The following is a 21,582-nucleotide window of genomic DNA, read 5'->3' on the forward strand; positions in this document are numbered from 1 at the left end:
GGCAGGGGAAGGAAGGGAGGGGAAGAGAAGAGAAGAGAAGCAGCCACACCTACTAGGTCAGCGCGACAGTTGGTATGTGTCGGGCTGTATGAGTACAGCAACCGTGTGTGAAAAGCGGTCAATAAAGAGATGCTGAAAAGCGTGTTCATACAAACATCGTCAGGTCTGCCGTGATATGTTTACAATAAGACTTCTGGTCCCGAACCAGATACAAGATATAATTTTATTTTTATATTTCAAAATCAAAATAATCTTCCAATTTAGAACTACAAGTTAAAAAAAGAACTAAACTCAAATAAAATATATTTCAGCTAAATACTTCTAATTTATTTTCCCAAACCAACCGGAGCCACAAAATAAAGACTATAGAGCCGCATGCGGCTCCGGAGCCGCGGGTTCCCGACCCCTGGTGTCGGGGAACAAAGACGGCAAGGAAAAACTACATGCTGCCGCAGAGCACGGTTTTCCAGTTGAAAGAGAAAAAAGAGGTTCAATTAACATTTGTGAGAGAGCTGCCGTTAGTGGTGAACCACAGACGGGTACCTACCTTGAAGGAGTGTTTCTTTGAACTTTTTGAACTATTCTGGTGAGTTAGCCTAGCTCACTTAGCAGTTCATTCTATTGCAGTTCAATGCACTAAAAAAATAACTAACCAGTCAGAATTATAGTAAATGTTGTTTAATGATGTTTCAGATGTGTTTTCATAGTATTGCGATGTTGTGACAGTTTTGTTTATTATGAGTGTTTAGTGTTTTTTCCTTTCTTGGGCCTGCTAGTTCAGCCGAGGCCAGCTAAGTGGTTATGCGCAGTTCACGTGCAATAGCTGTGCTGTAGCTGTAACTGCGGGTGATGCACAGTAATGCCAGTGTATTTACTTTTAATGTGTCACAAGATGCAAATTTATTTTAATATTTAAAAAGAACCAAGGACATTAGGAACAAGGACATTTAAGGAATGTGGACATTTGTGTGCAGACTGTTTTTTTTTTTGAGGAACAGTTCCATGTGTGCCGAGTGAGGAGCTGGTATCGTGGGTCTAAGACACTGTTGCTGCTGTGGAGGCCTTCTGTGTCAGGACGCCGACACGTTGATGCCTGCCGTACCAGGAGGGCGGTAGGGAAAAAACAAAAGGAAGCCCACCTGAGAGATACCTTATTATTTTCTTTTGCTACTTTTTCCCCGCCTGAGATTCAGGTCGTTTTCAGTTCTCAACCCAAGACAGTGGGTGACTGAATAAACTGACACCATAAGGAACTGGACACTCACATGTTATTTTCTTTTCTTTTTCCTTTTCTTTGGGGTGTTGAAATATTGTGTTTTCTTTCTTGTCTTACATCTATTTTGATTGTTTCAATTATTTTTGTGATGCATTTGAGATGGTTACTGCATTTGAAGGTATCCCTACATTGAGGATGAGCAAAGGGAACTGATCCAAAGAAAAAATATATATAAAGCAAACTTTGTTTCACAAACCTGTGGTCGTGCGTGTTATGTGGGTTGGAAGTCTTATTGCTCTTACAGAGTTGCTACCGCCAATCTCCTTCCCAAACCTAGATTCGGATATTGTAGACATCGCACTTGGGCGAGCAGTATAGATCATCTCTTTATAGATAGAGGGACACACGTCCAGGTTACATCTAGGTAGAGATAACATGTGCTATCTTGTGTTATTTTGGTCTTATTTTGCATTAATTAATCAACCAGTAGATTGTGTAGTCACCTCAAGAGACTGTTTGCAATTCAGTCACTTTCCTGTTTTGTGAATGACAGAAATTCCTTTATCCTTTATCTTCAGCATACACCTGCTATTAGCATGGACTTGAAATCGCTCTTCTCAGCGAATTATTTATCACGTATAATTCACAAAGAGGAACACGTTTAATTAACAAAATAAAATCTCTTATTCCTCACCACCAAATTAATTGTTCAGTTGCACATTTACATGTTATTTTAAAATCTCAGTCACATCAGTCTTCTGGGGGCATAGTGTTTACTGACAGTCCGAATGGTCCAGGGGAAGAAGCTGTTTGTGAGTGGAGGTGTTGGACCTGATTGACCTGAGATGCTCAACAGAGGGCAGCAGGTCAAACAGGTGATGGGTGGGGTACAAGAGGTCACCTGGTTTTCCTGAGAGAGGAGGAGGATCTAGCGATGTTCTCCAGGGATGGCAGAGGGCAGCCAATTATTTTTTGGGTGGTGTTATTTACCCTCTGTGAAGCCTTCCTGTTTTCAGTTATGGGCCCTGTGTACCAAATACCCAGGGAGCAGGAGTCTACCGCTCTTCGCTAAGGAGCAGTAGAAGGACAGCAGGAGTTTTTGGTCCAGGTTATTAGTCTGGACCAGTTAGTTGAAGTGGTTGAGGCTGGTTGGTTAGGAAGTCCTTGATCCAGGAGCAGGTGGCAGGGGGGATTTCAAGGTGGTCCAGTTTGGTGGTGAGGAAGTCTGATGTTATAGTGTTGAATGGTAAGCTGTAGTCCACAAAGAGCTTCCTCACGTAGATCTTCCTGTTCTCCAGGTGGCTCAGCACTCTGTGAAGGGTGATGGTGACGGCATCCTCCGTGGACCGATTTGCTCGGTAAGCAAACTGGTATCAATCGAGGGAGGGGGGTAGACCGTCTCTGATGTGCTGAGACACTATCCGCTCGAACACTTTATAACTACAGATGTGAGGGCTATAGCTCTGTAGGCATTGAGGCTGTCTATACCAGACTATTTGAGGATGTGAATGATGGTTGAGGTCTTCAGAAAGGTGGGAATGATGGGATAGGAGTCAGGGAGAGGTTGAACAGCCTGCTGAGGATCTCTGCCAGTTGGTCCGCACAGGCTTTAATCACAGTCCCTGGGATGCTGTCAGAGCTGGCAAGTCATGTAGCTTCCATATCTGAAAAATGAATTCAGTGTAAAAAAACCTACCCAAAATCTACGTTCTATCTGAAGGCCACCAGATTGTAATAACTGTGATTGCAAAAATATTTCCAGTCCTATAGAGGTCTCTGGGAAAATAGCTTTCTGACTTGAAAGCTGACTGACTTGGCTCAGTGACATTTTTGGGTGATTCTGAATAAAATAAAAAATTAATTTGTTCAATTATATGTCATTTGCCGATGAACATGGGGTTTCACAGTGAGACCTGTACTTTCTCATTACGTCTGATTTTTCACAACCAAGATTGTGACAGCGAAAACAAACAACTTGAAGGAGACTTCGGAAACTAATGGGAGATGTCACTGTGGCTACAGTGTCCATGCTGAAAACTCAAGTCCTGGATTTGAAACTATGATCAAATCTCAGTACTTTGATCTTTACTTTTCCATGTTTGTCTACACCACCTCTCCACAGGCTAATCCCAAATAAATGAAATGTATTGAACTACAACATCAGTTGTGTCTTCTAGCCCCCCTCTTATTTTCTCTGGGCCCTTTCTCCATTTATCTCCCAATTAGTGTTTCTTTTATTAGAGCAATTTAGGTTAAACCCTCCAACAACTGTCTTTCCCTTTTTGGCTTTCCTTCTCTCTCCATTCAGTCCTCTTGTTCTTTCTCCATCTCCCTGTGCCACTTCCAGCTTTTGGCTGCTTTGTCTTTCATCTCTTTTCTGTTAGCCTCCTCTCTCATCTCCCACAAGATTTGCACACAACTTCTCTCTCTCTCACTGTGTCTCTTAAGCCTCTCTCTTCCTCTGCCTCCTGCTGAGCCCCTGCTCTGCAATCTTGTCATTACACACTAAAAACACCTTTTATCAGATGAGACTTCAAAATAACACATTATCCCACGACGCATGTGCACACATATTAACAACATCCAAATAACACACAAACATTTGATCTGTGTGATCGCGACTGGGTTGAGACTGGAAGTTAATACAGATGTCGTATTATACACGTGCAATGCTTGTACTGGCATGGTGAAATTATTAGACTCTTTCATTCTTGTACTTCTACTGCGTGATACTTCCAATCAATACTGGAGGAGTTGACTTAGAAGGAATTCTGTGTTTTGCTGAAGGACACTTGAGCAGGATGGATGGCTGCTGTCATGCAGGATTGAACACGGGTCTTGCAGCTAAAGGACAGTTTCCCAGGTCACTAACGTTTCGTCACCACAGTGTCTGCATGCTTTCAAGTGCGTGCCAGTGAAGCGTAGCAGTGAGTGACAGCTGTGATAGATCGAGGGTGTCTGACATGCACAATAAAGGCTGAAAGACAGAATAGCTTGCTACTGCAAGATACTAATCTGCATCCACAAATTAGTATAATTTGCATTTATCTCCCAGGAGATTTCAGTTTTTTGTAGTATTTTTTCTAAGGACAAGACAGAGCAATGTCCCAGTAATTACTAACTGCAGATGCCACCAGCAGAGAAAACAGGGTCTGTTGCATCTATATTTCCAGGTGTGTGTCCCAATGCTTACACTGCTTTCTGTTGCTTAATCTCATTATTCTCCCCATCATTTTGGTTTTGTTGGCAGATTAACACAGGAATAGGATCAAGCTGGATTTAGTTTCCTTTTTGGGACACAGGGTTTCTCAGGCTTTTGCAGGTTTCTCGCTCAGTTAGTAATTCTGCTTCTCTTGCCTTGCTTCACTCTATCTTCCTTTTTGGTCCCCTCCTCATCTCTCTGTTAGTCTTTATCTCTCTGATAATCATTGTCTCTGTCCCCATCTTTCTCAGTATTGATTACACTAGCCAAGCCCAGAGATAGACTGACGACCTGTCCAGGGTGTACCCCGCCCTTCACCCCATGACAGCTGGGATAGCTTCCAGCCTCTCCTTTGAGCCTGAATTGGATAAGCAGAAGGAAGGAAAAGGATCAATTGATTACACTACCCTACTGCTTTCTCCTTTTTTCAAAAAGTATTTCCATTACTTCCACTTCCTCCCTCCTTGTCCAGCTTTTGCTTCTCCTATAATTAAAATGTATTTTATAAGTTACAAAAAGAAAGCTGACTCTTCAGAGTTGTTGTTTGTAATCCATCCAGTCAACTTTCAGCTTGTGCACATCTAATGATTTCACTGTTCCCATTATGTTTTAAGGTAAAACACTTTTTAACCTGAAAAATGAAAAAAAAAAAAAACTTTACAAAATGTCAATACGGCAGAGCGGCCTGCTTGAACCCTGTGACAATAAGGTCCATTTTCACTCAGCTACGTGGCCAGGAAGAAAAGTAGGTTCAACAATAAGCTTACTGGTTGATTAACAATTTACTCACCCACTGCTAACAGCTGTTTGAGATATTTTTCCTCATTTAGTCTCTTTATCTCTCTTTTTATCCATCTGTTTCTCTCTAAAACTCTCACTGTCTCGCACTGTGTGAGTACGTGTGTGTAGTTCCTGATGAGGTTAAGCACATGATTAATGGGTCTATCTAACAGCGTTTACACTGCACTCATCTCCACTCAGCTACACAGAGGAGCACACACATACACCTCGTCGCCCAGGGTAACAGTATGTAAATGATATGTAGATGACAGGGAGTCAATTAGGAGACCACAGAGCTATGACTCCACAGAACTCCATTAGTGAAGCACTGATCAGCTCTCAGGCTTTTTTTTCCCAAAGCTCTGCTTCTATCCTCTATCTATCCATTGATGAGTATCTGTATGAGTGCACAACTTGGGTGGCTGTAGCTGACGAGGCAGAGCCGGTCATCCGCTAATCAAGGGGGTTGTTTGTTCGATCCCTGACTGCTCTAGTCTGCATGCCAAAGAATCTTTGAGCAAGATACTGAACACAGAGTGGTGCTCGATGTGTGCATCAGAATCTGAAAGTTAGATAGAAATCACTTAGACAGAAAACATGTGCATGGGATATGTTGTATGAAGTGGCTTGAGTGCTCAAGTAGAGAAGCACTAAATAAGAACCAGTCCGCTTGTAATTTGACAAAAAGCAACCTTTATTTAATGTAGTGAGGATTCATCATTTGTAAGACATTTTGCTTTCTCTTTACAACTTCAAAGGGTTGATTGAGGGAAATATTTGACTTTGTGCTGAAGGTTTGAACTTGTGAGATTACAGAATTTTTAGGAGGTTAATTTATGGGCAAGGAGCAAATGCAGTATGTCAAAGAGTGTCACCACAATTAAGATATTTTGTGTGTGTATTTTGTGTTTTGGGTGCACACATGTAGTAATGGCAAGAGATCTCTGATGAGCTTGTAAAAAGAGCAGTAGTGACTTACAGCTGACCAAAAATCTTTTTGCATGCAAACTGTGTTGCAAATGTTCTTATGAATAGCCAAATAGCTAAAATACTGAAAAAAAAAAACATAAATCTTCCAAGAGACACAATTATGTCAGGATATCATTACTAGTTTGAGACTAATTGTGTTACCAATGGGGTTTTTATACTATACAGTTGTTTGTGCCTTAATGACGTGGGTTTTGTTCTTAAGTCTTATAAATTAACATTTGAGATTTGCCACTGAGTAGTTTGTTTAATTTTATTTATAGTCAGACTGATATAGTATCAGAAACAAATACTAGGCAGCAGGACATTTTTCACAAATTAAGCCAACGAGTCTCAAAGACTCATCTCATGGCTTAATTTCCCAAACACCACAAAGAAAAGATACTTTTAAACCAAATGCATTAAATTTGATTTGTATCCTAATCATTAGCTGAGATTCTGCTATTTTTACATAGATTTAAAATGTTGCTTTTTTTTTAATGGATCAAAAGTGGAAACTGAATTTTCCATTTGACAAGCAAATCCCTCTTGATCTCATCCATTTAAATCCCTGCTGGGATGCAGCCCCCAGCACCATCTATATTTACATTCACATTCAAAAATTACATAAATAAGTCACTTTTTTTCTTTTACTGATATTTTTTTTTTTGCCCTTAAGGACCTGATTAAAGAGTACATAAAGCATATAATATGTCACTGGGGTGCCGCTATACTTTCCATGGCTGAGCATGCGACCCATATAATGAGGGCTAGAATCCGTACTGCATGCCAATAACTTTCACTCTTTCCAGTTTCCTGCTGCCTGCACTCTGCACTGTCCTGTCTAATAAAGGCAAAATGCCCCCCCAAAATCTTAGCAAAATAAAATGCTAGGCTTCTGTGACCTATATTAGATCTTGAAAAGTCTGTGTCCATTTTAAAAAAGGGTGTATTTTAAGCATGGACCCAGTTAAACTACAGGTAACATTCCGAATGATCTTTGACTCAATTTATCAAACTCGGCGAACAGACTTTAGTCTCCAACTCTAAATACTGTCTGACCTCTTTTCCTTGACCAATTTTCCATCTCTCCATTCGACTACGACTGCAACACATGTGAACTACCCACTTTAAGAGGAGCAAGGAGCATAAATGCACAATCTTAGGTGTCCTCCTTGTGTACTGTCCCTTTCAAACTTCTAACCTTTCTTCTAAAAACATTTCTTCTAAATCATGTATGACTCTACCTCCGTCACAGCTGATAAAAATGGGTTGAAGGATTACAGCACCTGTGTCTGTTCTATCACCCCACCACACACACACACAAACACACTTTCCACACCATTCTCTCTATAACTGGGCAACACTGAAACCGACCAAAGTGCCTTCGTCTTTAACACACATTCATCTGCGTATCTTCCATTTGCGAACTCCTATCTCATTTCCTCCTCTATCCTCTTTTCTTGTGTCTGTGTCCATTCATGCAGTTAACAACAAACTTGTCTGTGTAGCTTTCTTTTCCTCCCTATTTTCTTCTCTGTCCATCAGCCTCTCTTTTAACCCTCCCTCTCCTCTTTCCTTGTCACCTCTTAAATTCTCTCTCTCCTTTCCTTGTTTTTTTTCCTCTGCCCATGTGTGACAAGTCATGCGGTTAACAACAAAAGAAAGCAGAGAGTTGCTGCACACCAGGTTGAGTCACGTGGCATGCCGAGTCTTTGACTTACCCCAGCCGAAGAGAGATAAAAGGTGAAAACTCCACCTGATTTAAATTTGGCTGTTATCCCTTCAAGGTCAATGATACACTGCTCCCAGTGCTCCTGTGCACACACTGACATGAATAACACAAGCTTTCAGGCCTGATTCATGAACCGCATTCATACCTGCTTGTGTGTCAGCCAAAGAAAAAATGGGAAGCAGGCATGATGGCTCCCTCACATCCGGACAAGATACATTTTACTCCTACAATAAGGAAGAACCTCCATCCTGCAATATGTAATTTTCATGTAACATCCAAGTAGGTAGAGCCACTTCCTCTTCTCATCTCTTCCAGCAGGATAAAGCAGTATTGCATAAAGCTCAGATAAACTCAAACTGGTTTCTTGATCATGACAGTGAGCTCACTGTACTCAAATAGCCCCGGTCACCAGATTTTAGTCTAATAGAACATCTTTTGGCTGTGGTGAACCACCTGGACATTCACATCATGGGGGTGTATCTGCAAATCTGCAGCATCTCTGTGATGTTATCATGTCAACATGAGTCAAAATCTCTGAAGAATGTTTCCAGCATCTAGTTGGTGCTGGATACTGCAGGCACTGGACAAACTGTATGATGTTATCGACCATGAGAGAGCGCTACACATGGAGGGGGCTTTAATCGTGGCTGGCGACTTTAACAAAGCCAACCTGAAGAAAGTTCTGCCGAAGTACTACTGAAGTGTTGACTTTTTAGTGCATGGTGATAACATCCTGGACCATGTTTACATCTCCATTCCCAGGTGCCTACAAATGCCGCCCCTGACCAGCCTTCAGCAGATCATTTCCCTTTCAGTCCTGCTGCTACCAGTCTGTAGGTCGAGGCTGAAGCATGAGCAGCCAATGATGGACTTGGTTCAGCATTGAACCAACCAATCACACATTGTCCTGCGTCCCTGCTTCCGCACAACAGAATGGTGTGCTTTCCAAACTGCTGCCAACAATAATGTAAATAAGCACACTGAATATGCTGCTGGATACATAAACAAATGCATTGATGATGTCGTACTGCGGCTTAATGTGCAGACTTGAATTAAAAAACAGTTAAAGGACAGTGCAGGGAACAGTGGAGTCTTCTTGCAGTGTCTCAAAACCAGACACATGTGTAGTAAGGTAAAGACCATGACAGACTACAAGGGGAAGAGCTAGAGTGTTGGGGAGCTGACTGCTTATCCTTCCTGTAAAAAGAGAGTGTTTCCTTTCCACTGTTGGTCATAGAGGGTCATAGTTGGGGTTTTCTCTGTTTTCTCTACATGATTGGAGGGTCTTTATAATATAAAGCACCTTGAGGCAACTGTTGTTGTGATTTGGCACTATGTAAATAAATTGAATTTAATAAATAAAATATGTGGGGATGCTGTTTATTGAGTATAGAACCGCTTTCAACACTGCAATCCCACCAGTCTTGTCATGAAGCTTTAGGATCTGCGCATGAGTGTCTTAAAATGGAAATGGATCTTGGACTTCCTGACGGGCAGACCACAGGTGGTGCAGATCGGCAATGTCACATCATCTACACTGACGCTCAGCCCCCTGCTGTACACTCTGTTCACCCATTACTGTACACACACAGCTCCAACGCTATTGTTACACTTGCAAATGACACCAAGATTGCTTTTTAGATGGAGACAGTCGGCTTACGGAGCAGAGGTGAAATCCCTGACATCTTGGTGTTGCTGCAACAACCTGCTTCTCAACGTCAGCAAGACCGAGGAGTTTATTGTGGAGAACAGAAGACTGCAGGGTGGAGAACACAGCCACATTTACATTGAGGGGACAGAGGCGGAGAGAGTCAGTTGCTTCAGGTTCCTGGGGATCAACATTAGTGAGGATCTGAGATCTGCTCACATCACATGGATGTGATCGTAAAGGCAGTGAGACTGCAGGTCTTCTTTCTGCAGTGATTGAAGAGGTTTAGCCTGGACTGAAAACTCACCACCTGCTATCAATGCACCACCAAGAGTATTCTGCCTGGCTGTGACCTGGTACGGCAGTTGCAATGCTCTGGAATACTGAACAGCTTGCCATCCAGTATATCCAGAGACAGTGCTGTAGGAGGAAGACCCAGGGGCGGCTGGGATCCACTCTGATCCCAGCCGCCCCTGCAATACACTCTTCACGCTCCTGCCTTCAGGCAGGTGGTATAGGAACATCCAGACTCACAGCAGCAGATTCAGGGACAGTTTCTACCCACAAGCCATCAGGCAACTGAACTGCTAAAATACAGGACAGTTTGAATATAATAGCTTCCACACAAAACTTTGTACAACTCATTTTTTTAAAATATTTTTTAAATAAAAAAACTAATAAAGTTACTAATATTTTCTTGTTTATCTGCTATATTGAGACTGTTCTGAGTGTAAGAATTTCATTGACGGCAGTGCTGTGCCATTGTTACCTGTATATAACAATAATTAACACTGATTTGTATCTATGCCACAAAGGATAAAGGCAGTTCTTAAGGCAAAAAAGGGTCCAATTAGGTACATTAAGGTGCACCTAATATAGTGTCTGGTCATTTTATCTCAGAATATCTGATTATTTCATCTCTGGTCATTATGTGTGTTTTTTAGGCTTTGTAGTGTGAGGTTGTTGTGTCTGGTGTATTGTGCTTTTCCTCAAATGTGACCTGAGGATTTTTCTGTTTGTGCTCACACATCAGTTCAAATTTATTTCAGAGGTACAGTCACAATACTAAGAACATTTAGGAATGAAAAAAAAAGTTTCTTCTGCACATACATAGGCACAAACATGCATAAAAGCCGTCTCCATAACACAGCACACATGTTAAGTAAACACACACCTCAAGGACTGTGTGCTGAGAGCAAAATGTTGTTCTTCCCCCCTGTGCAGTTGTGTGGGCTGCAGAATGTGTTATCAGCTTCAGAACAGTTTGAGTTCCAGATAATTGAAAGGAGTTGAGGAATCTGTCTCACTCTGTCAAACAACCGCACATACACACTATATGTCAAACCACCACCACCACACATTTTGGGAACTTCACTTACCTTTCTCGACTTTTCTCGACTCTTTCATTTTGTGTAACTGTTTGTAACAAAAAAAGAATTTACTGCACTGTAAAAACAAGAAAATAAAGAATGGTTTAATACAGTAAAAGGCAACAGTACACATCTAAAAAGCAATTGCAGTGCCAGAAATACACTATGATCTGATGCTAGAATGGGTTTTTCACACTTGTCTTTAGACAAGTGTTTAAAATAAAGTGATGCTTGTGAAAATATGAGTGTGATAACAATATGCTGTCAGTCAAATACACTTTTCAAGTACATGTAGTTCTGTCCTTAACAGTGGTCATAAAATGATTTGGGATCCAAACTGAAACTGCCTGCTTCTGGACCAGCATTAGAGTTCCCCCTGCTCTGGGCTCGCATCCTGGCCAGATTCCTTCCGGGTTTTCCATGGAGAAAAAAAACTGTTGAATTTTGCCAGCTGCCTCTAAGAGGGAACAGTTGTGGCGAGAATAAATGGAGCAGCAAAAGATTACTGAAATCAGTGAGTACAATAATTCGACAATGAAATTCTTCTTTGCACATCAAGGATACATTTGCAAATTGGTATTCACAGAATCAGAGCAGCACAAAACTGGGAGTGTTTGCATTTTCGAGTGCTCACAGAATCCATTTGTTTTAAGGCACTAAACCACAAAAGGTTATTTTAAAAGTAATTTTAAACAGCTAAGAGCTGTTTATTGGCTCTACAGTCAGAATCCCTTTTGGGTATTCTAAAATCACTTTATTACAGTCTCGGTTGGATTCTTGGTTTATATCTAAAAATGGTTATAAATAATTATTCAGAAAAGCCTCATGTTCAGTTCATTTTTTACTATGTATACAGTGGTGTGAAGAAGTGTTTACCCCCTTCCTGATTACCTGTTTTTTGTATATTTGTCACACTTTAATGTTTCCAATCATCAAACAAATTTAAGTATTAGACAAAGATAACACAAATAAACAGAAAATGCACTTTCTAAATGAAGGTGTTTCTTATTATGGGCGGAAAATCAAACCCTCTGTGTGTAAAAGTGATTTCCAGGACAAAAACCACTGTTGAGCAAAAGGAACATATAGGCTTGTCTCGGTTTTGCCAGAAAACATCGTGATAATCCCCAAGACTTTAGGGGAAATTCTCTGTGGACTGACAAGACAACAATTGAACTTTTTGGAAGGTGTGTGTGCCACTACATCTGGCACAACAGTAACGCAGTATTTCAGAAAAGGGTCATTACAATCGCAATCACAGGAAACCAGGAAACACTGTATATATGAAATGAAGCCCTATGTGGCTCTAAAGCTTTCCCAACAGGTGCTCATCAGTAGGACAGAAAAACTCAAGAAAAAAAAAACGTTAAAAAAAATTTGTTTGCATTTGGTGCAGCCGATAAAAAAGACAGACATGCCAGCGTGTATCTTTTGGATACATACATTTCAACTTAAAGTCTTCATCAGCGCCTAACTATCTATCTAGCTAGATTCTGCTATTATCAGCATGAAATGTTTTAAGCTGTGTCCACTTTTGAATTTTCATTTTGAAGCTTCATCGCCATTAAAAACCGCCACAGGTCTACCCAATCTCAATATCGATGCAGTCAGTATTTGACTGGAGTGAAACTGAGGAGGGCCCTGATGATTCAAATTGTTCTGCCAGTTTTCCAGTTGGCACCCATTTAGTATAACAAAGCCTTTACTCTCTCTCCCTTCTGTCTTTATCTCCATCTGTCTCCTTCCTTTACCCATCTCAATAAATACTCCTTTCCTTCTGTTTCTATTGCTCTATGTATCCAATTCATTTTTATTATTATCCCTTATCTTAAAAAAATATGACTTGCTTTAAATCTTGATTTAAGTCGTATTAATTGCGATGTGACTTCTATCCTCTGTGGTGCTCGCTGAAATACAAAACGTGTGTACTTGTGCTCCTGCCTTTACTAAAATAAACCCATAAGAGGATAAGAGACAGACTCCCGTGTGTCTGTGTGTGTACATGCGACAGTAGAGAGCAGCTGGACAAAGAGATAGAAATAAATAATAAATGGAAGACATCTTCTAGGCGCCCCATTGAGAGACTAAAGCATGGATGGATTTGGTGAGGAAGAAGGAGGAATAAATACAGGAGTGGAGGGATGGATGGATTTGTTGCTTCCATCCGTCTTGCATTTTAAGATGCAGGAAGACAGAGGCCTAAAAGCGGAAGGGCGGGATGATCGGAATAATTTAGGAGTTGTGTGAAAGTGACTGATGAAACAAGGCAGGTACACAGGACAGGGAGATGGAGATATGTCAAAAATAACAGCTGATGCACAGAAAATAAAGGCAAAGCAGCAGGAATTACAAAGCGATGTACAAGGTTAGGAAAGGTGAGATAGAAAAACAAGTCACAAGTGAAGTTGGGATGCCTCTATTATTTGAGGAAAAAACATCATACCATGACCAGTTACAGATTTATATATGCATTGGCGGCTTTTGTGAATCATTTAAGCATAAAAAATCACCTAACTCAGGGATGAACGAACGCAGACCAAGTTTTAAATTGTCTTTAGGCACTTCAGCAGCCTTTCACAAAAACATAACATTTTTCCCATTTCTTTAAATGAATGTTTGAAAACTGCTAGACATGCATAAAACTGTATTTTTGCAACAGCAAGGTGATTTCCAGAAAACTATTGGGAATAGCTCTATAGCACCTGTGAACAATATCTGACAGTCATGTTTTTAAGAAACAGAAAATAGTCCAGCAAAGACCTGACACAGGACCTGAGAGATGCAGCTGACCCTTTAGGTGATCCATCTACTGTTCAATGAAGCCTCAACAGAGATGGTCTCAGTGGAAGGGCAGCTGTCAAGAAGTCATTGTGAAGGAAGGGAAACAGAGCCATGTAAGAAAAGGCTGAGGTATGCCAAAGAACTGGACTAAAGCTCAGTGACAACAGGTCTTGAGGAGTGGTGAATCCAAATTTGAAATTATTGGTTCAAAGACTTCATTATGTATGGAGGACGTCAATGATACTGAGCACAATGTCAATGCCGCAAAAGCACAGCTGGATAGAAAAAAACACCATGAACAGTATCAGTAATGGATTGGCTTCCCTAGAGCTTGGATCTCAACATTATTGAAGCAGTGTGGGATCATCGTGACAGAGAACAGAACAAAAGGGAGAGCTTTGAATGTCTCTCACCAATCCTGGAGAACTATTGCTGACACTACTTAAAGAAATGACAAGAAATCTTGTATAAAAGGGTTCAGGCTGTATTGAAGAATAAAGCTTGAAAGTCATATCAAATATTGACTTTCAAGCTTTTTGTAATTGTACCACCTCTAGTTTTGCATTTCCATTTCCATGCATGTTTGCACAAGTGTAAGTGAATCGCAACACTTTCTAGCAAAATTTAAAGAAACGAGGGGCTTTTGCAAAGTCATGAAAATTCAACAGTATTTTCACCTGATTTCCAACACAAATTACTTGCAGTGGAACCACTGCAGTTGCCAGGATTTATATTATGAACAAGTAAGGAGCTAAAAGATCTAAAATTTATGGCTAGATGATTTTAATACACTGTAAAACCTGACAAGTTAAGTTAACTCAAATGATTTGGGGAAACCGATTGCACCAATTGATTCAAGTTTTATAACTTAAACAGTTTGGGGTTATTTAAGTACTTTATTAGAGTCCCAAGAACCCAAAGCAAATATGATAATGTAACTCAAATGCATTATGTTTATTTACTCATTGTATTTAGTATGTTTCAACTTAAACCATTAAATTTCTTGTACTAAGATGCTGTATTTATTCAAACTTATTTAAAGTGTTACATGCTCATATTCAAATTAAGTTAAATTAACTTAAATAGTTGTATTTAAACAACTTAATCCAATTGGGGAAACCGATTGCACCAAATGGTTCAAGTACTATTAACGCAAAACCAAGCTATTATTCTTTCCATTCAGTTTTTATTAACTTTAACTGCAGAGAAAATACAGAATGAATACAACCATACTTTCAGTCATAACCTATGACTGCTAAAGCCATTATCAAATAACAAATAATTAGGCATTTTAAAACTTGCACTTTTAGGGAATTTTGAATGTTTTTTGTAGCATTTTGAAAATCGATTAAATGTACAAAACACAAATTTAGTCATGTAGACCTGATACATAGGTGTACATCATAAAAAAACAATAGTCTAGAGGCAATTAGAGCCATAACAATCACAATTTTAAGTAACATTTAGTATAATAATGAAATCACATGCACTACAGCAATGCAACTATAGAAAACAGCTGAACTAAGGATGTCACTAACAAAAAGTATTCTCAAAGGTATTTGTGGCTTCGCAACAGTTTTGCCCAGACCTCGAGTGAACTGGCACTCATCACACAATTAAAAAATAAAGCATGAAAGTATACTGTACATATTGACTAATTATCAGTTATCTCGCAAAAGATTTCCATCTAACTAAAATATGTTTTTAGAAATAAGCTTAAGATTACACACTATGTGAAGATTTTTTTCAATCACAAACAAAACGTCAAATATGGATTTTCTCCTTATTCTTAGCTTTCTCCACATTGCCTTTTAGAAAGCTAATTACCCAGAACAAATAAAACTATTGAAGCCATTCACAGATAACTGAAAAAGCACGAATATAGTGACCAGTGAAAAACAAACATCATCTGCACAAGCTCATTTTTTAGTGTCTGCAATTTTGGTTTTAGTTGCTTTCTCTCATCGTCTAGCTTCAGCAACACTACTTGAATGAACTCAAAAAAGCCAGTATACTTCATAGGATAGCTCAGATGCAGAGCATAGATTAGCCCAAACAAAGACACCAGGGCATCAGTCCATGAGTGATGAGTCATAACAAACTGATCTTCAAGTTCTATGAACACTTGGCGTGGTGAGAAAGGAACTCCTCCAGGCACCTCCTCTTCATCGACATCAGCAACCAGAGCAATTCTATGGCTTCATAGAACTCAATTTCACCCTAAGATATAATACAGAGTGCACAATTATTCATCTGTAATATCTCTGTTAAAAGCATAAATACAAATGTTCAGGCACCTTTCTTCAGTTTTTCAAATTCTATATATCATAACATGTTTTAAGTTGACAGTGAAGGTTCATTTTTCATTCATCCAGGTAGTCAAATCAAGGATGAAAGAAGTTTATAAGTCATTCAACTTCATGTCTTCAACTTTCAACCCAAGTCCAGATGACTTATAAACTCCTTTCAACCTTTTTTAAATTCAAATGTGCAAATTATTGTAATACCAAAGTACCTTGCATGTTTTGAAAATCTCTGAGGTACATTGGTAGGCCGGCCAGAACTGCTGTCCTAGTTGCATAGATGTCGTTTGTGTCCTTATATATATATATATATATATATATATATATATATATATATATATATATATATATATATATATATATATATATTAGGGCTGCCACGATTAGTCGACTAGTCACGATTACGTCGACTATCAAAATCGTCGACGACTGATTTAATAGTCGACGCGTCATTTGAAGCTTTGTAAGATCCCAAAAGCAGGAATAAGTAGCAGGATTTAAGAGTGTAATAACGGACTGAAACAGAAGATGGCAGTACTGCATGTACAAGGATGCCAGCTGCCGTTAAACCCCGAAGAAGAAGAAACTGTGTCCCAGAATTCATAGCGCGGCCCAGCGCAGTTGTCAACAATGGCGGCAGCTAGTTAGTTTTAATATTACTCTTATTATTCTTTCTGGGTCACAAAATAAACTTTTAACATATTTTCAGGCGAGAATGTAGCTGTGTAAACCTCAAATATCTGCTCAGTTTATCAAGACACCACATATTTTCAAAAGCGCTCCGACGTTTTCGGAGGCGTCTGTTACCCACTAGCTCGATAGCTAGCCGGGGGCCATGAGAGCACCGGACTCCCGGCAGATCGTTTTCAAACCCACCGCCCTACTCAGGTTAAACATATACAAGTCACTTAGATAACTTAAAAATGTTATTGTTTGGCTTTTTTCAGTATTTTATTTGTTCCTGAGTAAATCGGCTGAGTTTATTAAACTCCACCGAAACAATCTGCACATTTAATTAGAATTCAATTAACTATCATCTTGTCTTTATTTTTAGTTAGCACAGACCTTAAACACTTAAAGCTGTAAGCTAATGATAGTTATATAAGAGCAGATGCTGCTGGTGCAATAAGCTGTACTTTTACGTTCAGTGGATGATGATCTGATTAGTCGACTAATCGCAAAAATAATCGGTGACTAGTCGACTATCAAAATAATCGTTTGTGGCAGCCCTAATACATATATATATATATATATATATATATATATATATATATATATATATATATATATATATATATATAAATAAACAAACACATAACAATGGCAACTGCCAAGCAAGCAGAATAATAATTAGTATCTTTTAAATACCTGTTTTCCATATGCCGACAAAAGCTGCTCCATCCTTTCACCGACCCGTCCAGTTTTCCTCTTTTTGTAAAGTCCAGTCAGCTGAGGAGCATAATCATCCAGCGCAGCATAAAACACATGTGGCAGATTCTGATTGGTGATCCGATGAAATTCAAAGTAGAGCTGAAGAGAATTCCAAAAATATTATAAGCAAAACACAGCATACTATATGAGCAGCAAATGTTATATACATAGTTGTACTTACCTGTGTCTCATGAAAGAGTGCTGGCCATGGTCCCTCGCCTGGCAAAATTTGAGGTTATTGGATGAGGGCGATTAACTTTGTCAGAATGTTGGTATGGAAAGTGCAGAATTGCTCTGTTTAAGTCTTCTAAGTTAAAATATCTCTTAGAAATCAAACCTTTAAACAATGTGCCAACTCCACTGAAATGACACCTTCAAACAGGTCGTGTAGGAAGTCAGGTGGGAAGCCTGTGACAGGATGAAAGAAAGAGAGATGGTCAGAAGGAACACAGGTGTTTTTAACACCATAGTTTTACTTAATGTCATCATTCTGAAGCTCTTGCACAATAATTATCATGAGCATCTTTTGTTCTCATTACATAATTCCCTGTAACAGCATTTTCTGTTTGCATTTCTGTTTGGGTGGCATGACAAAACCTACAGAAATATGTAGACCTGAAACTCTCATTGAAACCAGCAAGTCCATGGGCAGAAGGTTGTCTGCCACAACAGAGTAGACAGTGCCTTTAAGACATTCACCAAGAGTCTCAATGTAGGCACCTACTTCTTCAAGAGTTTTCAGATCATTTAAGAGTGGTGACAGCATTTCCTTACACCCAAACTGGCGTACATCATTGGAATTGCACAGCAGAGCAAGCTGGGTGCAGTGTAGAGCAGAACAAGATTTAACTGGAAAGTTTTCCAGTGTCCAATAAACTGCAAAGACTTTATGTATTTTCTTTGAGGTACCAAGTGGGTTTGTGATCAAAATCATCCACATAAAGTATCATTGACAATTTCTGTCCCTCTTGTGACAGTAGAACATTTTCCTGGTAATAGGATCCATCACAAAATGACATGAAATGTCCAGGAATCTGTGTGGGTGCTTGTTTAATTTCTTCAAGCACATCATTTTTTTTCAACAACAATTGCAAAGATGTGAGAATAGGCACATACATATAAGTGTGCTTTGATGATTCAATTAAATACTCCACAGGTTTGACATATGGAAAATTTTCTTCATAATATGATTTCCTCCTCTTTGCTGTAGATAGTGGTCCTTCAGATGTGACACATTTATGTAAAACATTACTATCAGAAACTGCCTGACAAATCTCATCCACCAGTTTGTCCGTATATGTACAGTTGTGCTTTTTCAGTATATCTACAACTGATTTTCTAACCAAAGGTTGTGATAACAAAAACAACTGATCAATATGCTCAATAATCTCCTGTGTTGCTCTCTGGGACACATGGAGAAGGGTCTGCATTTTCAAGAAAAATCCAGCCAGATTGTATTGCAACTGCTCTTCTAAACCCTCAATTCCACTGATTTCACTGGTGGATGCCACTTGATTGTCATCTGATGACTCTATTGAATCAAGCTGCATGTCATCTTTTTGTTCTACATTTATAACACTTTGCACAATGCCTTCATCGTAACTTGTTGGATTTTGGTGGTCTCTGCATTTGTGGGCATTGAAGGTTGAGTAGACATTGGTTTTAAAATTGCAGTTCTTGAAAGGACATGGAACAGTTTCTTTTCGTTTTAAATGCCCCCTCAGATGGATAAACATTTGGCTTTCAATAAATGGCTTTTTAAAATTACACATAGAGCAACAAAATCCATAATTATTCAAATCTGGATAAGAACCGTCTTTTCTTTGCGTGGGAGTGTGCATTGTTGACATGTGTATCTTTAATGAATTAAATGTATTAAATGTACACATGCATGTGTTGTAGAGACAGGGTAAGGGTGAAATTGTGGAGTACTGACCTTGGTTGAGCCGATAATGCTTCAACAACATGACTTTTATGGCAGTAGAAAAACTAGACAAACTACACAACTTGCAATTCCACATTTTGATACCAAATCGTTTTAAAATCACCTTTACTGGTTGTCTTTAGTGCAGTGCTGGATGATCTCTCGGCATGCTACTGCTCCTTCAATCGTCAGACTGTAATAACACAAAAGCCATGAGGACAGAAAGCTAGCAGAACAGTTTTTACTTTTACTTCACTTAAAAACAGTCAATCTGAATAACACAAGCTTGGAAAACAGTAAGATTTATTCTTGCACTACAGTTCATTTTCAATTCAGGTTGGTCAACTACTCTATACGTTATAAAATAATAAAGCAATTTTACACAAGTGAAGTACACAATAGGCTAACCCTTGGAAAGTACAGAGTCAGAAACGTTTAGGTTTGGTGCAGTGCAGCTTTGAAAAGGTAAATTATTTCGCGACTAAAATGCCACTAACCATCATATTCAAAATTTGTGAAGGCGAACTTGTCTGTTAAACTCTTAAAATTAACACTAAATAAATTTTCTACTATTTTCACTGTGCAAAAGTAGGCTACATTTGAACTTGATAAAGGTCAGAGTCAGAAAAGCGTAAACACTGATTTTACCAAAGGTTTTGTGGCATGCAGTTTGCAAAAATCAGACAACTTACCAACTATTGATTGAAACAAGCCACCAACCGTTAATTTTTTAAATTGTGAAGGCAGACTCCATACAGCGCTAGGCGGGAATTGTGTGCTGGCAAGCTAAGTTACGAGCTACTACAACAAAGTAGTCTGATAAATTACAACGAAGTACAACTAAAACAAAGCAGTCTGATAAATGTACGTTTTGTATGCTAGAAGTAAGCATTAACAAAAAAACATAAAAATAACTTTATCTTGTACTTTCCACTCTCTTGACGAGGATCCTGTCTCATGGCCGACAAGTCCAGGCAAAACACTGGGGGCGGGGCTGTGGATGAACATTTTTATCATCAATCAAACCCATCGAAGTCCTCATCCTCTGTGTCTGAATTGAACAGCTGCGCTAAATCTCCATCAAACATTCCAGGTTCACTTTCTTCACTGTCAGAGTCACTTTCCGTGCCGTGCGGCTCCTCGGAAATGATGCCGGCTTTTGCGAAAGCTCGAACAACAGTGCCAGCAGACATGTTAGCCCAAGCATCTACAATCCATTCGCAAATTGTGGCGTAACTCGCCCGGCGCTGCCTTCCACTCTTGGTGAAACTGTGGTCTCCATCGGTCATCCATCGCTCCCAGGCCGCTCGCAGCCTTACTTTGAACGGGCGGTTCACACCGATGTCCAGTGGTTGGAATTCCTTTGTCAGGCCTCCCGGAATGACAGCAAGCTCACAGTTCCTTTGTTTCACTAGTTTTTTCACATCGGCTGTGAGATGGGCACGCATAGAGTCACAGATCAACAGCGATGGTGATGCGTGGAAAAAACCACCTGGTCTCCTTACATACACCTCCCTCAGCCACCCTTTCATCATTTCCTCATCCATCCAGCCCTTTACATTTGCCTTAATGATGATTCCTGCTGGAAACTTCTCTTTAGGCAAAGTCTTTCTCTTAAAAATCACCATAGGCGGCAGTTTCTGTCCATTAGCATGGCAGCCAAGCACAACAGTAAAAGAAGACTTTTCGTGCCCCGTTGTGCGTATCGCTACCATGCTGGTCCCCTTCTTCTCCACAGTGTGACTCACCGGGATGTCAAAAGTGAGCGGGACCTCGTCCATGTTTGTGATGTGGCTGGGCTGGATGTTTTTGTCGCCGATGTGTTTGCTGCAGTAGGAGCGGAGGATGGCCAGCTTTTCCTTATAATCCGCTGGAAGTTGCTGCGCTACCGTAGTCCTGGTCCGGATGGAAAAATGGCACCGTTTCATAAAAAGTGAAAGTGAAACTGCTTTTAGCCGAATGGTGACCGTCGAAACGCTTCTCCCGCTCGTTCTTTGCTCGATGATCCACCGCTCGAGTCTTTCCTCCAACTCGGGCCACCTCGCCTTATGTCCGCGGAAACTCAGCTGCGTTTTCTTGACCTGTCGGAGCTTGTTTTCTAGCTTCCTCCATTTGCGAACCATCGATTCGTTAATCTTAAATTCTCTCGCCGCTGCTCGATTTCCATGTTCCTCCGCGTAGCTGATGGCCTTCAGTTTAAACTGTGCTTCATAAGCGTGTCTCTTT

The 21,582-nt window shown here is 39.9% G+C and overlaps 1 long non-coding RNA gene across 2 annotated transcripts; it reads right to left on the reverse strand.

Annotated features, from left to right (window-relative positions):
• Positions 1-14,864: 14,864 nt before the first annotated feature.
• Positions 14,865-20,351, reverse strand: LOC113036985 (uncharacterized). 2 transcript variants are annotated; one of them, XR_003274536.1, is made up of 6 exons: positions 20,284-20,351; positions 19,481-19,549; positions 17,770-17,840; positions 17,614-17,651; positions 17,370-17,531; positions 14,865-15,918 (listed from the first exon to the last, which is right to left on the reverse strand). It is a non-coding gene; the product is annotated as an uncharacterized LOC113036985 (long non-coding RNA). The 2 variants fall into 2 exon arrangements; XR_003274535.1 differs by lacking the exon at positions 20,284-20,351 and adding an exon at positions 20,049-20,277.
• Positions 20,352-21,582: the final 1,231 nt, after the last annotated feature.

This window comes from Astatotilapia calliptera, chromosome 14, assembly GCF_900246225.1.
Source record: "Astatotilapia calliptera chromosome 14, fAstCal1.2, whole genome shotgun sequence".
NCBI classification, from domain to species: domain Eukaryota; kingdom Metazoa; phylum Chordata; class Actinopteri; order Cichliformes; family Cichlidae; genus Astatotilapia; species Astatotilapia calliptera.